General features: G+C 34.0%; 1 long non-coding RNA gene across 1 annotated transcript in view; it reads left to right on the top strand.

The window, feature by feature from the left end:
• LOC144581867 (uncharacterized) overlaps positions 1-10071 on the top strand; it is a 53894-nt gene extending 43823 nt beyond the window's left edge. Inside the window, exon 3 of the long non-coding RNA XR_013533284.1 lies at positions 9421-10071. This is a non-coding gene — a long non-coding RNA (uncharacterized LOC144581867). The remainder of the gene's footprint in view (positions 1-9420) is intronic.
• Positions 10072-17919: the final 7848 nt, after the last annotated feature.

The raw sequence follows: 17919 nt of genomic DNA, 5'->3' as shown, positions 1-17919 counted from the left end.
CTTAAATATAACATAATATTCAGTGTATTCTCTGCATGACACCATGGAAAATATGGAGTTGCACACTCCATTCAAATGTTACCAAAATGATAGAGGCATTTAAATATATCACAAAGTCATGCCGATGAAGAACCCTTTAAATATTGTAAAACATAGCAAAGAATTCAAGGAAGAAAGAAGGAGCTTGTAGCAACAAGGATCCATGAGTGGTTCTTAGATTTAATAACAGAGTCTCCAATCATGCTGGATAAGTTTTCTGGATATAGGAAATGGGAAGAATAAAGACATAAGATGTTAGAAATGGATGTTAGAGATTTGTTACACTTCTAGTCTGAGTATAGGAAAGCATACGCAAAAATATTTGACCAGAATGCACTTTAAAAAACAAAATATGCAGATAGTATACCTTCAAGATATAGAAGTTACTGGGAAAATGAATTTATGTAGACAGTCCAATTATCATTTAATGGTTGTATTTATTCAGTTCGGCAAAAAGACAAATAATTGATTCATCTGTTTTTACCTTACCTTGCAATATAAAAATACATTTTAAAAGCTGTTTTATATTAAAGGAAAAAAGAATAAAGTATTCAAATATACAATGCATCCTTTTAATTTTAAAATATAATTTAAAATAACATATATTTATAAAAAAGGTAAAGTATTTGTCTATATCAACAGAGTTTTGTGCAATACACCCACATTCAATTGGAAATACCCTCTGCTTCATGGAGAATTGGAATGCAGAGAGAGAGAAATAATAAATATTTAGCTTTTTTTGTTTTTCCGAAAACAGAAATTTGAAGGGGAGCCATTTCTGAGCTAGTAGTTTTGGTCAATTTTTGTTGAACAGAGCTTAGGGGATTTCCTGGATATATCTATGCCCATACTTATATTTATAGTTGTGCTGCTACCTATGTCTATCTATCTCTAGTTCTCTCTATATATATCATTTATACCATAGAATACGATGTGTAATGGAATATCTACCAGCACAAAGAAGTTAGAGAAATTTGGAGGACAGAAAATGGAGACAGATGCTATCTGATTCCCTCAATAATTTGGCAGTTGTACATTTATCCACATAAACCTGAGTTTCTGTATGTGTTTGGAGGTCGGTGGGTGCGGGGGGATCATGAAAAAGACAAAAATCCCAAGCTCCATTAGTTTATAAGGAACCTGTATTAGTTTATATGGAACCTGCTGCAAACAGAAAGGGCTTCTCTGTTGTTTACTGTTAAGCAGTGTGTTGAACAATTGCATCCTTGCTCTCAGATCCAGTTCTCAGTTGTAATGGCTTTTTGTTAGTAAATTTAAATGTGTACCTCTGCCCCACTCACCACCATAAATCCTACTGGAACTGTTGTCAACCAGATAGAAAAATAAGTTTTAGTAAATTAAAGAAGTTCATTTGCACTTGTAATTGAAATATACATGAGATCCTTTCAGCAAAGTCATTTATATTAATCATATAAGCTCTTAACATTTAGAAGAATATTGTCCAAACCAATATTTATTTTAACAACAGCATTGTTATTGCCAATGTTTACTCTTTTACTGTAGAAAATTTTCAGATTATATTTGGTCTTATGTAATAAATAGTCTTTGTGGGTATATGGTAGTCAAGAACATCTCTTCTTTCCCTGAAAGAACCTAACACATAAAGGAGGGCCATCACCCTTCTATGTAAAATGCCCCTTTGGCCATGGCAAATCAATATCAGGGTAAATATATCTGATGCAAGCTAGACAGGATTTTCTCCCCTATAAATTAAAAGTTTATAATTTAGCAAGACAGAGATGGGAGTTGATAGAATTGACAAATATTGATGTCAGCTAGAAGAAATGGACAGTTGTTTATTTAATAAATATTTAGGATTTCACCATATCCAATGAGATGTGTACTCAGGTTATATTGTTGCTGAAAAGTAGATACACGTTCTGAAATTTTGTGGTTTACAATATAATAGAAGTCAGGATATATAAATAAGAACATACATAAGAATATAATTTCAGCTTGTGGCAAACACACTGAAGGAAATTGTTAAAGAACAGTGATAGATTTTTAAAAGAGATATTCAAATTTTTATGTGGTGATGAGGTAGAACTCACTGAAGTAATTGCAGTATCCAGTTTGAGAAGAACTCTGCTATGTAAAGTCCTTTTTAGGGAGAGTGAGCCAAACATATAAGGTCTTAAGACAGAAGAGATTTTGTGTATTAGATAAAACAAACAGGATGGCAATAATTTAACGGGGTAAGGAAGAAGATGTAATATGTTTGAAAATTTAATTGGGGATTGATCCCAACATATCTTATTGGCTGTAGTAAGGAAGATTACTTGAAAATATTGAAATAATTGGTCATTTTCATATAGTTTGAATGGAGAGATGATGGCACTGGCCAGATGGAATTCAGTTGTGTCATAATTGGAGATTTGAAAGCAAGGAAATATGTGCTAACAAATGTTCTAAATAGTTTGAAGAAGCTGTTATAAAGCAACAGCTTAATAACTAGAAAGGGGCATTGAGGACAGGAGGGTTCTTTCGAATTTGAGATACTAGAGAATAAAGATAGACTATGGCTATTAGGATCCCCACAGCTCCTTTTATTTCTTCCATTTCTGTCTTTTGGTTATTTTGATTTAATGAGATATAAAGAGAAGACATTTGTTCTTGGGTCTTCCTAGAATCTCTTTGGAAACTACCCATGAACTAGAGGAGTCCAGTTTAGCTCTACCTAAAGTATTTCAAGCATTTAATAAAGTATTTCAAGCGTTAGTCTGTCATTCTGGTAGGGCTAACTCCTTCCAGCATTTCCGCAGGTGAACGTGTAATCATAGTGGTACATGAGGGATAGGCAAGAGACCAGGCTGTGTTTATTAAGATCCTTTCCAAAATTTTATGAAAGCATGGCAGCAAAAAAAAAAAAAAAAAATCAAAGCAACCTGAAGTGAACATTTTTTCAAATATTCAGGTTCTCCTGATTGTAGTGCTTCCAAAAATCAACGTTTTCTTCTTGAATAGCTTTGTTCCTCTTTGTTTATACACTAAAATATGTTATTTTTTCACTATTGAAGGGGCAGCTTATTCTCTTTGTTATTTCCTTTGGGTACTGTAACAACTAACTTTATTGTCTCACAGTTCTTCAGGCTAGAAGCCTGAAATTGAGGTGTTGCACCATGCTCTCTCTGAAACTTCCCTTCCTCTTCTGGCTTCTGACAGCTTCAAGGTATTGCTTGGCTTGTGGCAACAAAACACCAATCTTCACATGGCATTCTCCCTGCTTCTTTACATATTATTCTCTCTCTGCATGCCTGTCTCTGCCTCCGAATTTGTCCTTTATGAGAACACCAGTCATTGGATTAGGGCTTAACCTAGTGGCCTCATTTTAAATTGATTACTTCCCAAAAAAACTTTATTTCCAAATAAGATTACATTTTGAATTACTGGAGATAAGGACTTCAACATATCTTTTTGGGGATACAGAATTCATTCAGTAATAGCCACTTATTCACATGAGCAAGGATATAGCTAATATAAATATCCCTGGTCTTGTGGTGCCTATCTTATTTATTTCCCCCCCCCAAAAAAAAAAGGAGAAATGAGATACCAGTCTGGTGAACCACAGGCTAGGCCTATGTTTCTTTCTGGATTACCTCTGTTTAAGAGCCATACATCTTATGAGTTCAGCGATCCTTCTGCCTCACTTCTTAGCCTTGGGCTAGAAGAAAGAAACCATAAATCTCAACTTCCAAGTGAATGAGAATTTCCAGGGATAAGTAACAGACAGTGCTTATTAGTTCCTCCTAAACCATTGCCTTCAAACACATTCATGCACTCCATAACCGCATTTCCATCAACAATCGACCACCTATATGTCAGCAGTCTGATAGATTATAATATAATATTTTATTGTACTTTTTCTATATTTACATGTGTTTGGATGGACAAATACCATTTGTCACAATTGACCACAGTATTCAGTAGTAATATGCTATACCGATTTGTAGTCTAGGAACAATAAACTTTACCATGTAGCCTAGGTGTATAGTAGGCTATCGAATCTAGGTTTGTACAAGTACACACTATATATGTTCTCTCAATTATGAAATTGCCTTAAGGATGCATCTCTTACATTTTATCTCTGTTGTTAAGTGACACATGACTGTGGATTTATGGTTATATATTTTTTTACTGTATTTGATTTGAGTATCTATCTATTAGTTAGAATCACATTTCTACAGAGAAAAATGTTGATCTTGACTAGACCCTTTATAAATCAAGTATCAGTTTAGTTTATTCTGACATTTCCTTTGAAAATGCAGTTTAAGGTCCAAATGTTTCTGTCATTCATTGGACACTGTCTTTCTGTTATTCACTGATTCATGAAAAATTAGCCTGCATACTATACAAAATCCATATGTAATACATTTTGCCAATTATTATAAATGTACACTTTTAATTTATAAAACAGCATATAATATATCAATATTTACTTAACTTGACTTGTTTTATAGTTTATTGTTATTTTTGTTTTTCTGTGCCATTAATACACACATAAAATGTGTTTATAATTGCTTACATGCACACATTACAATGTATTTTAGATGCAAAAATATTACTGACATTTATTTCTTTAAACTGATATTAATATATGCTGGAACATGTATTTGGTGAAATATGAGTTTTAAAAATTTTCTGTAATCCCAGAATTTTGGGAGGTCTAGGCAGGTGGATCACTTGAGGTCAGGAGTTTGAGCCCAGCCTTGCTGACATGGTGAAACCCAGTATCTACTAAAACTACAGAAAGTTAGCTGGGCATGGTGGCATGTGGCTGTAATAATAGCTAATCAGGAGACCAAGGCAGGAGAATCACTTGAACCTGGTAAGTGGAGGCTGCAGGGAGCCAAGATTGCATCACTGCAATCCAGCTTTAGTGACAGAATGAGACTTCATCTCAAAAAAAAAGAATGAATTATCCATTATTTCATATACAATTGCAAAAATTCAATGGCAACCTCTGTCATTGCAAAAAGGAAAATATAATAAAGATTTTCAAAAGTGGTATGTGTGTGGTGTGTGTGGATGTGTATATATAATTGAGAACCCTTTAAAAACTCAAGGTAGATCCCTACATAAACCTGTAAATTGAGTTAGTTGAAACAACGTATGAGAATCCTTGGTGTTGTCCTGTTTAATAACATAGCCAACAGCCATATGTGGCTATTTAATTTTAAATTAATTAAAATTAAATAACATAAAAATTTAGTTCCTTTGTCACTTTAGTCACAAAAGTAGCTACATGTGGTTAGCATCTGCCAAATGAACAAAAGTTTAGGAGATTTTTATTAGCATAGAAAATTGTATTGGATAGTGCTTCCTTAGCATCTGAATAGTTTATGGATATGATTGAATACTGGTTCTTTAGATGATTTCTGACAAATCTGTTACTCATAAATGTCCAAGTTATTTCAATGTCCTTTTCTTATACTGCCTTATAACACCACTCCGAATGCCAACACACCATATGACTTTAGTATGTGTAGGCATGTCATAAGACATATTATATATTCAATCCAAGAAAATGAGGGACAGCAACCAGCTTCTGATGAGGCTCTGGAGTTAGGTAACATGTAGGGTTATGTGCAAACTTTCTCAGAGTATTATGAAATAATAAATTTTGCTATTAGTTGATGTCCTAAAAGACAAATGACTATTCCTTCAAATGAAACAGAATAATACAATTCTCTATGTTAAGAGGATGTTAGAAAATAGAGATCAGAGTATATAGGAGAAGCAAACAGGTCACAAAGAACAGGAAGACAAAAAAAAATTTATTTCAAGAGTTAACAAGATTAATACATCATCAGCTTTAAAAATACAGTTTAGGCCAGACATGGTGGCTCACACCTGTAATCCAAGCACTTTGCGAGACAGAGATGGGCAGATCACAAGGTCAAGAGACCCCAGTCTCTACTAATATACAAAATATTAGCCTGGCATGGTGGCACGCACCTGTAATCCCAGCTACTCAGGAGGCTGAGACAGGAGAATCACTTGAACCAGGGAGGCAGAGGTTGCAGTGAGCTGAGATTGGGCCACTGCACTTTAGTTTGGGAAACAGAGTTAGACTCTTGTCTCAAAAACAAAACAACAAACAAACAAAAATACAGTGCAAGACAGCAATGTTGCATTTAAAAGGCAAATTTGGACTTATACAAATGTAAACATAAGGGATGATTTCTATTTATTTCACGGGAATCTAAAATACATTGACATCTGAGAGAAAAAGGTGGATATTTATACAGGTACCATATAGCACGTAGAAGATGAACCAGAATTAAACAAGAAACATGAAAAAAGAAATGCATATAGGCTTATAGAATCAAATCTTGCTCACACTGATCATTGTTATCTAATCTTTAATAAAAAGAAACTAAAAGCTTAAAAAATTTAGAAAATATATTACTAATATTTTTGAATCTCTGTATAAAGAGTATGTGTTTAGATTAATGTGCAATTTGCATCTATATAATTTTATTAAGATATTTTAAAATATGAGCTATCCTTAATAAATTATTTTATTTTAGAAAATGAATTAATAAATTTTCTCATACACACATGTCCAGACAACTAGGAAGAGTGAGCCATATTTAATTATTAAAATAAAATTTTTTTAAAGAAATAGCAGTATATTATTTATTAAATTTGTTTATAAAATGGCTATTTCTGGCATACTATAATGTATTATGCTATACACGTGTACAACATAATCTTAAGCACTTGGTTTGTAGTCATAAATACTCTGTATTTATGGGTCATGACATTTACCACCTTTTTGACCTTCGGGAATTAATTCATTCCACTGATTTCCTCATCTGTAAAATAAGGATAATATTTCCTTTCTAATTGATATGTAATATTTAAATGAGATGACTATTTTAAATAACTTAGAAGTCTGCTAAAGGTAATGGTCAAGTTTTTAAAAATAGTTTAAATAGTTTGCACACGAAGATATCTTAAAATAGAAATATTGAGTTAAATGCATATTTTTTGTCAAAATTATCATTCACGCTTTACATTCCTTTTCCTAGATACATTATTTTCCAGCAAACATGGCTAAACATATTTTGGCATTTGATAGGAATTATTTGCAAATAAAATCTTCTGGGACTCTGAAAGGAGTGTCTTGTTTTAATTCTTGGCTTGACCCACTCTGACAGGTAAATCAGGTTCTTCTTTATTCTTCCAAGGTCATTTCTTCCAATTGTGCTATCTACTTGGTATTCAGGCTTGCAAACCATTCTTTGAAGTTGTAGACTTGTCTTATTCTTGATAGATCTTAAGCTTCTTTTAACCTGAAGCAAAGTTTGAGTAACAGTTCTAATCACCAAAGAATTCTTTCCAAAGCATGTGATTGCCCCCGCCCGGTTCCGCTGCATTTCACAGGCTTTATATTATCTTATAAGATAAGAATAGAAGACTTTTGAAATGTACTACTGTCTTGAAACTTCACTTAGATTTATAGATCTCTGATCCTTCTAGTTGTTCTTTAACAACATCTAGGGTAAAGGGGACAGTTCCTATGATGGTTTTCAATATCCAACAATAGAATAGTAATTACTTACATTTATTTGTTTGACATGTGCTAAGAATGTTTGGGATATCATTGAAGAATATTGATTTTTCTTATAATCACTGTACTCTCCTAGGAATAGTGAGAAAAAATGCTCTTTGTCTTATTTCCATATTCTATCTATAGTAGCCAAATAACTTTTCAAAATATTAGTGTTGGATAGAGCTCTGGAGAACAAGTCATTTTTAAATTATTTTGTATTTAAACCATTTCGATTTGTGAAAGAGAATGCAAGAAACTCATCAAAGGCTACAATGGAAGTACATAATAGAGCTAGGATCTGAACCAAATTTGTGACACCTGTTCTTTCACAAAATGCAGCATAAGAAATACATTATATTACATGTTACTTTGTACTTAACAAAATATATAATACATCCTAGAATTCATTTAATATCAATTCACAAAGATTTCTTTTATACCTGCAACATACCTGCTTTTATATGTGCTCTTTTACTTATTTATATACAATTCATACCCATTTAAGCCACAAATCTATGGATATTTAGAAGGTTTCCGATGGTTTGCTGCTACAAATAATGTCACCATAATTGACCGGCAAATATGTTATTTCTGCCAATAAATTGATGTGATTCTTCAGAGCGCATTCTTAGAATTGAGGTTTCTGAGTAAAAATATAGATTCTAATATAGTTTACTTAGCTTTTGTCCAATTCCCTTCAAGAAAATGGTACAGTTTTGAATTCTAAGTAGATGTTATTCATTTATTGACATGCAATGTACATACCATAAAATTTACCAATTTGAGGTATACAATTTAATAGTTAATAATAGTTTTTAAAATATTAATATATTTGTGCAACCACTACTACTATTTAATCTTAGAACATTTTTATAATCCCACAAAAAAAATCTCAAACCCTTTGGCAGTCACTTCCTGTTGCCCTAACCCTACCTTTGGCCATTACCAATCAATTTTCTGTCTCTATCGACAAAATTACACATGTCTATTCTGGATATTTCACATAAATGAAATGATAAATATGTAACTTTATCTACCTGGCATCTTTCACCTAGTAAAAAAATTTTCAAGGTCCATCCATGCTGTATCACTTTTTTTTTTACTTTATTTATTTTTATGGTTGAATAATATGCTACAATAATTTTGTTTATCCATTAATTAGTTGATGGACATGTAGGTAGTTTTTAGTTTTTGACTGCTTTGCAAAATGTTGCTGTAAACATTTGTGTACTGTTTCTTGTGTGGCCATGTTATATGTACTTAGGAAGGGAATTAATGAAACATATGATAACTTTATGTTTAACCTTGTGAAGAACTGCTGCATTCCTGTCTAGACCTTTCCAGGCAGTCAATTTCCTCTCCAGCATTTAAATTTTCCACCAGCAATGTGTAAGGATTCCATTTTCCACATACTTATTAAAATTTGTTCTTTGATGTCTTTTTATTTTATTTCTGCCATTGCTGTGGGTATAAAGTACTGTCTTATTATAGTTTGGAGCTGTCTTTTTCTATGTACTGATGATGTTGAACATTTTTCCATGTTTTTGTTGCCTTTATGTATATCCGATTTGAAGAAATCTCTATTCACATTCTTTAGCCATTGGAAATTGAGATTGTCTTCATTGTTCTAGTCTTTATATATTCTGTGCATAACACTGTTATCAGGTCTATAATTTAAAAATATTTTCTCTTATTATGTTTGATGTCATTTCAGTTTCTTGATTGTATCTTTTAAAGTGTAAAGTCTTTTTTATTATTTTAATAATGTTCAGTGTATTTTTGTTTCTCGGCTTGTGTTTTAGGTGTTATTCTCGGAAACTGTTGCCTAATCTGAGGTCACGAAGATATACTCCTACGTTTTGCTATAAGAGTTCAACATTTTTACTACTTACATTTAAGCCTGTCATTCATTTTTAATTAATTTATGTACCTGGTGTTCTCATTCTTTTATATGTAGATAGCCAGTGGTCTCAGCCCCATTAGTTAAAAAGGCTATTCTTTCCTCATTGAATTAACTTGGCACTGTTGTTGAAAATCAATTTAGTGTTAAATGTAAGCATTTATTTCTGGACTAGCCTTGTTAGCTTAACCAGTGGGGTTAAATTTTACTTTCTTATAATGAGTGTAATTAAAATTTCTTTCATAGGTTTATATACTTATTACATAACCATTTTTTATGAAATGTCATGTGTCTTGCTCAGTTTTTTAAATCAAAATTATGCACTTTTTTCAATTTTGTTCAGTGTTATTTAAAATTCAGTGAGAACACACTTAGGAAGCCATACAAATAATTTAACATTAGTGTTCATGCAAAAATAAAATTATTTTTGATTCACTGCCTTGAAAAAAATTTGCCCAAATATTAAAATTCTATTTTTTGTCGGTTAGTCCTAGTCTTATATATATTACAGGGAAAGCAAACCAGACAGTCCAGTATGTGTCATTTATTTATAGGAAAGATATAATTTTTATGTTATTTACTAAATAAACTGTAAATTTCACTTTGTTTTCTACTTTTCAAAGAGATGTGGGTTTAGCTACTTTAATTTCTTCGAACACCTAGGAATCACATCTTGATAAATCTGTATACTCTACTTTATTCCAGTGGGAATGATTTATTCTCCTCCTCTAATAAAAGAATCCTTTTCAGGGAAAAAAAAGTTAGAGAAACTCTATCTTAGCCTATAGAATCGCTACCTGCATCCTCTACAAAATAACCTGGTGGCACATATCAAACCCTTCCTGTGAGAATGGTTTCCTTGTCTCCTTAAGGTACTTCATATTAGCTACAGTCAGCACTAAAATAATCTGAATACAGATTTGTTGACTTCAACATTCTTATCATTTATTTATAAACATTAAAGCCACATGGGTAGAAAAGTTAATATTAACCCGACCATTAAAAAATAAGCAAAGATGAAAGTTTAATATATTCTGATGACAATAAAAGTGTATTTGCTTATTGACAAACTGATGATGAAGCATGTGTATTTATACAAACAGTGATTCCTGTATGGTTCAATAAAAACTAAATCTATCAACAATAAACCTAATCCTCTTAAGTTGCTAGATAATGGCTTTTGACATTGGCATTCATGGTTTCATAACCTCTCATCTTGAAGATTCCAACAAGCTTGGTAATATTTTTTAAGCATACTCTGAGAGACAAACCAAACAAAGGGATTACTGCAACACACTCAGAAATAAAAATGCTCAACACTACACAAATGTACATGACAGAAAGTAAAGAAGCATGCAACATCCAATTGAAACTACATTAAAAATTTAGGTGAACAAGATTACTCAGCTTGGAATGCAGCCAGGAGAAGGATAGAGAGTTTAGAGTTATCAATGTGAAATAATGTGGAAATGCTAACTGCTAACACCAGATATCAACTTCTATAGTTAAAATAACTTTCTCACAATAAGAATAAATATCTTATATGTATTTATACTTAATATAAATGTATCAAAATTATTATAGTACTCAGAGTACTATAAAATATTTTTTATTACAACTGCAACCACAATAAATAAAATTTACATTAGAAAAATGACCACTTAAAGATATTTAACCCAAGTTGTGTATTTTCCTCTAATAAAAATAATTTTGTTTAGTGATTCATTTAAAATTGAATGCCATAATGTTTCATATAAAAATCATCAAATGTGGCTTACAGTATAGAAATGTTTTAAACTTTCTTTTCAGAACAGTTTTGTGTTCACACCAAAACTGAGCAAAAAGTAAAATGGTTTCCCAAGTACTCTTTGTCTGTACACATGAGTAACTTCCCTTTCTTTCTTTCTTTTTTTTTTTTTTTTGAGACGGAGTTTAGCTCTTGTTACCCAGGCTGGAATGCAATGGCGCAATCTCTGCTCACCTCAACCTCCGCCTCCTGGGTTCAGGCAATTCTCCTGCCTCAGCTTCCTGAGTAGCTGGGATTACAGGCATGCGCCACCATGCCGAGCTAATTTTTTGTATTTTCAGTAGAGACGAGGTTTCACCATGTTGACCAGGATGGTCTGGATCTCTTGACCTTGTGATCCACCCGCCTCTGCCTCCCAAAGTGCTGGGATTACAGGCGTGAGCCACCGCGCCCGGCCCCACTTCCCTTGCTTTCACCATCTCCCACCAAAGTGGTACATTTGTTACAATCTTTGAACCTACATTAACACAACATTATCAATGAAAATGTATAGTTTCCACTAGGATGCACTCTTGGTGTTGAACATTCTATGGGTTTGGACAAATGCATAATGACATATATCCACCATGACGGTATAGAGAGCAGTTTTACTGCCCTAAAAGTCCTTATTATTTGGCCAACCATTTATCTTTGTCCCCTAACCTCTGGCAACTATTGACGATTTGATAGACTCCATAGTTTTGCGTTTTCCAGACAGTATAGTTGTATTAATACAAATATAGACTTTCAAACAGGCTTTTTTCACTTACTAACATGGATTTACCTTCCCCCACATGCTCTTATGGCTTGATAGCCATTTAAATTTAGTGCTGAATAATAATTCATTGTCTGGAGGCATCACAGCTGTTTTATCTATTCATGTACCAGAGAATATATTTATGGTTCCAAAATTTGGCACAGACAATCTTAAACATGTATCATCTTAATGTACTAGCACATTATCTTTATCATGTATTTGTTCTGATCTATATCTTTAAAAATAGTTTATATCATTTATCATATACAGTTTGAAATATAATTTTGCAAAGGCATATAATTCAAATATTGTACATGATAATACTGTCCTGTTTTAAGATTTAATGTAACCTGTGGAGAAAACATGGGAATATTGTTGCAGTTGCAGGATACAATTTAAATATCAACAAATGATTTTTTTGTTCTTGAGACAACCTCAATCTGTCATGCAGGCTGGACTGTAGTGGTGCAATCTCTGCTCACTGCAACCTCCGCCTCCCTTGTTCAAGCAATTCTCCTCCTTTAGCCTCCCATATAGCTGGGACTACAGGTGCCCACCACCACGCCTGGCTAATTTTTTGGTAATTTTAGTAGAGACGGGATTTCACCATGTTAACCAGGATGGTCTTGATATCCTGACCTCATGACCAGCCCACCTTGGCTTCCCAAAAATGCTGGGACTGCAGGCATGAGCCACCACACCAGGCCAACAGATAATACTTTAATGTATAGACCTACATAGCAGAATGAGAGAAAAAGTAAAAAAAAAAAAAAAAAAAATCGCTATAAGAAGGAAATGCCACATTAAGAGAAGTAAAAAAATGGATAAATGTCAACAAAAAACTAAACAAAATATCAATTAATTTAAACATTTTTTATAGAAAACTAGAAGAGAACTGAAAGTAAAATACTAATAAAATTTTACACAGAGAAAAAAAGTCTAAGGAAATTATACACATTAGCTACAAACTCATCTTTTATTATGGCAACAATAGGCTTTGTCAAGGAATGTTAGATCAATTTATGGAGAAAAAAACGTGGAACTATTGCACTATTCCTTTGAACAATTAGACGAAGAAATTGTTTAAGACTTTGTCTCTGGGAAGACACCAGCCTGGATAGAAAAGTATTTCTGTATACAAAAACTCTATTAAGCTAATGATGTGTTAGCATGTTCATATACATCACTTTGGTAAAAAATTAAATATTTATAGAAGGTAATAGAAAATGATTTTCAGTTGTATGTTTTAACCAAATAGAGTAAAATACTGGCACGTTTGAACATTTGATACATTTGTATTTGAGATTCAAGATGAGATTCCAACAGGAATTTATTTATAAAAATTTTTCCAGAGGGAGATGCTGAAAAACATTTGTCTCTTTGCCAGTGAGAGCACTAATAAAGAAATTTCCTTTGTGCTTTGTCAGAAAGCCAGAATATTTTCTCTATAAGACTTAAACTTTGAACTCCTATTTGCCAAAAGTCTTTAAAAGTTCATATCAACCAACATAATATCACATAAAGAAAGAAATTAGGAAAATAATCATGATTTTCAACGGGATAACATTTTCAGGTTAGTCTGAATATTCTTTAGTTACAGAAAAAATAATGACTGAAAATATTAGGAGTTTGAAATTACTAGATATTTAAAAATTTAGAAAGAATTTGCAAAATTCTTTTAATGTAAATTTTGTTTGAAAAAATATATTTCCTACAATTGTTTTCTCTGTCACTTTTAATGTTTTCCTCAAATAAAATGGAATAATTAACTGTAATAAAAAGAAATGATTGCTGAACTTTTGTTGTTGAAAAGATTCTAATAATAATTAAGACGATGTCTTAAACTTAGATAAAACTACAATGCTTATATATAAATTTGTGCTAATCGGTCTTCCTCTTTTACCTGTACCCGCAAAATCTATACACATTGATATTGTAAGTGGAACCATATACAGAAACAAGGAAAATGAAGCAACTAAAGCAATGGTCCCCAAACTTTTTGGCACCGGGGATCATGGACGGACACGGTGGATGGAGTTAGCAGGCGGATGATTTGGGGATGAAACTTTTCCGCCTCAGATCATAAGGCATTAGTTAGATTTCCATAATGAGTGCAGAACCCAGATCCATCATGTAGGCAGTTCATAATAGGTTTGCCCTCCCATGAGACTCTAATGCCACTGTTGATCTGACAGGAGGCAGAGCTCAGGGAGTAAGGTTTGCTCACCCACTGCTCATCTCCTGCTGTGCAGTCCGGTTCCTAACAGGCCAGGGACTGGTACTGTGATAACATTACTCTCAACCACAGCTCACCTCCTGTTGTGTGGCCCAGGACACACTCACTATAATTATTTTTTATTACAATTAATCCTTTTATTTTATAGATATACATAGGTATTTTATATATACTATACATTCATATATGTATAAACATACATTTTATATACATCTTTATAAAATCTCTGTCACGCATAACATATTTAAATATAGATGCATTTAAAACAAAAAGACTGCCCTCTATTTTTCAAAGGAGTTATGTAAATGTTCGTAAAGGCTTTCTCATTACTTGCTCTATGAAAGGACATTAATTTTAAAAATGATCGAAATTTTAAATACCTGCCAGTTTTTCTGGGCTGCTAATGGTAGTTAAATATGTAAATACAGGCAGAGGCAATGGAGAAAGTGGAAAGAGAAACTTCTATAATAATAAAATAAGATAACAAGAGTTTCCGTGAAGAAACTGAAGACATGCAATGTGGTAAGAGAGAAGTAGAATGTCTTGGTTATAAGTGATGGCCAGGCATCTTGGTCAAATTGCAAACAACCTTCAAAAGTATATCCAAAATTCACCCTAAAAGAATTTTCTCCTCTGTCCATCAAACTCCATCTAGCTCTGCAAGCTTTCAATACACCCCTACAAATTAGTATAAGTAAACTGTCAATTTGTTTTGTATTTAATAGAAACCAAAGGACAGAGACTAATTTTTCTACCTAGATTGGGATAGAAAAAGATAATAGACAAACAGAGAGTAACATTCAAATTCAGCAAGGCAGGAAGAGGAAGAACTTGAACAGACCAAGAGAAATAAACTATTTTGAGAAAAGTATTATATTTCCATACAAGTGGTAATAGGAGCCTCTTGTTAACCTAAATCTCTTAAGCAGAAGATTGTAATTATACTACCTCTTGATCTAGAACTCTTCTCAAACTCAGATTAACAACAACAACAAAAATAAAAAATTTAGCAAGTTTCCACTCACATTTGCATGTTGGTGATCTTAAAAGGCACTCACTAGAAAGAATGCTACTCTTCAGAAACTAAAACATTATAAAGTGTCAATAAACTTGAAGAAGCAAACAAACTATTATGTAGAAAAGCAATTTTTTTATTCAATTAGATTGTATTTAATATTAATTGAAATGAGTCATACAGGCCAGGCACGGTAGTTCACGCCTGTAATCCCAGCACTTTGGGAGGCTGTGGCAGGCGGACCACGAGGTCAAGAGATCGAGACCATGGTGAAACCCTGTCTCTACTAAAAAATACAAAAATTAGCTGGGCGTGGTGGTGCGCGGCTGTGGTCCCAGCACTCGGGAGGCTGAGGCAGGAGAATTGCTTGAACCTGGGAGGTGAAGTTTGCAGTGAGAGGAGATCGAGACATTGCACTCCAGCCTGGCACCTGGCAACAGAGCAAGACTCTGTCTCAAAAAAAGAAAAAAAGAAATGAGTTCTAGCACTTAAGGGGATATTTTTTAAAGCAGATAATTGATTATAGCTGATGAAAGAATACCAGTTTGTCACTTTGGAAGGTGACAGTACATGTTATCAATGAAACATTAAGTTTCAAACCAAATAAAGGCCATAGCTACTGAAATTTAATGGATATCTGGGCTCCTATTTGAATGGTACAACCGCATTTAACATATTCAGTTTTAAGAAATATTCAATGTTACTTTTCATGTCACTGAATAACAAAAAGCAACATAATATCTCAATAAGGAAGATATATAGTGCTTATCCAAATTCAGATTTTTAAATGATTAAATAACACAACATGTAGAAACTGTTCAAGATAGAAAAGAAAGTCGTAGAAGAATTTTGCCACAAGCTTACATAAACTAGTGGCAGTGTAAAGAATTTTGGGCTGTCCTGTTTGCAAAGTTCTATCTATTAAAACACACTTTAGAAAGAAAAAAAAATTCTAGTTAAAGACTTTGTGAACCACTGGAAAACTACCCTAGAACTAAAATCCAAAGAAAAGAAAGATTTTGAACAAATACTTTGAAACAATCATTTCACAATGAGAGTTATAACAGTTGCTAGAATCACTCATCAGAGTACTGAGGATTTTAGTGGAAAACGTGATTCCTCTTACTTTTCCTTCTCTAATTAAGCCTACTCATAAAGATAATATTTGCAAATTTAGAAACATCATTTTCAAAAACCAAACACTTTCATGAATATTAAAGAAATGGAAAAGCTAACTCATTGAGTTTATGAATTAATGGGGGGAACACAAAGTTTTATAGAACAGCTAAACTGCATTGCAGTTCAATGTGATTTACATAGTATTTTGTATTTAAAATGCTTGTTCATATTATCTCAAATTTTTGGTTGCTCCTGAAAGATAAATAAGTCATACTCAGTTGATGATGGCTGACTAGTGGTGTCTGGCATGCAACCTCTTCCATAAAGAGAAAAAAAGCAATGAGTAAATAAGCACATAACAAATAGATAATCTAAGAACAATGGATTTAAAAGGGAATTGACAGGGAACCTCTGAGGCATAGAAGAAGAGGGAAAATAGTCAGCCCAGCTGGGATTATCTTGGAGCCAGGAGAAACTTCCCATTGTGGGGAAAAGCTAAGGAAAAGATCCTCAGCCATTCACATTTCTACTATAAGCTCCTGCAGTCTTAGGCACAGGAGAGCCCATTGGCCCTCAGAGGCCCTGAGACAGACTAACACAGGGAGCTACTTGGAGACCATGTGACAGCATTGCTGCAGAGAAGAAGTTCATGCTGGGTCCCATATCCCACCCCCAAGATATAAGCTGCTGTAGGATGGTGCCATTTTGAGAGCCCAGCCTCCACCTGACTACATCCTGTCCTGGGGCCCAACAGCCCCTGAATCTACACATCCATGGAACTCTATTGACATCTTTTGTACATCCATTCAGAGGGTTGCAGCATTGTGATGATGGCTGGATCAAGTGGTGAGGCCGGGTTCTTAGCACTTTAGTCGACGCAGCCACCTATACCCCTTGGAATAGGCAGTTGACCCCAGGACAATGAGCCAAAGCATGTGCTTCCCAGTGCTTGACAGTCACCTGCATGGGGCTCCTGTCACTAAAAGCAAACCGCCTCCAACAGCATGATTGTCATGCACCTTCACAAACTTTCAGTGTGTCTGGGGAGCAGCTGGCCTGAGTGCTATCCTGGAGCCTATAGACAGATCAACCCTGCTTATTGCTACCACTGCTGTCACCTAATCATGTAGTCAGGTGGCCTGGAAATTGATCCTCCTGGTGCTTCACAGCTGACACCTGCATAACACCATTGGGTGGCATAAGAACAGGTTCTCCCTGCCCACCCCATTGCTGCCAACGTCCATGTGTATTGTCCAGGGACTTGGGATTGAGCTGCGACATGTACCATAACTGGTACCCACATGCACCATCAGAGGGCCTGAGGGCGCATCTGCTCTTCCTGCCACCACCAGTACCTAAACATAGCATCAGCAAGTATGATAACAGGCCCACCCCTACCATTGCCACTGCCAACAGTTCCTGCATGTGTCATCCAGGGTCTGGGATCAACTCATTGCACCTCCCTTAGCCAGCACCTATGCACACCAT

This window comes from Callithrix jacchus, chromosome 3 (genome assembly GCF_049354715.1).
Source record: "Callithrix jacchus isolate 240 chromosome 3, calJac240_pri, whole genome shotgun sequence".
Taxonomy (NCBI): domain Eukaryota; kingdom Metazoa; phylum Chordata; class Mammalia; order Primates; family Cebidae; genus Callithrix; species Callithrix jacchus.
This window is presented reverse-complemented; position numbering and strand designations above follow the sequence as displayed.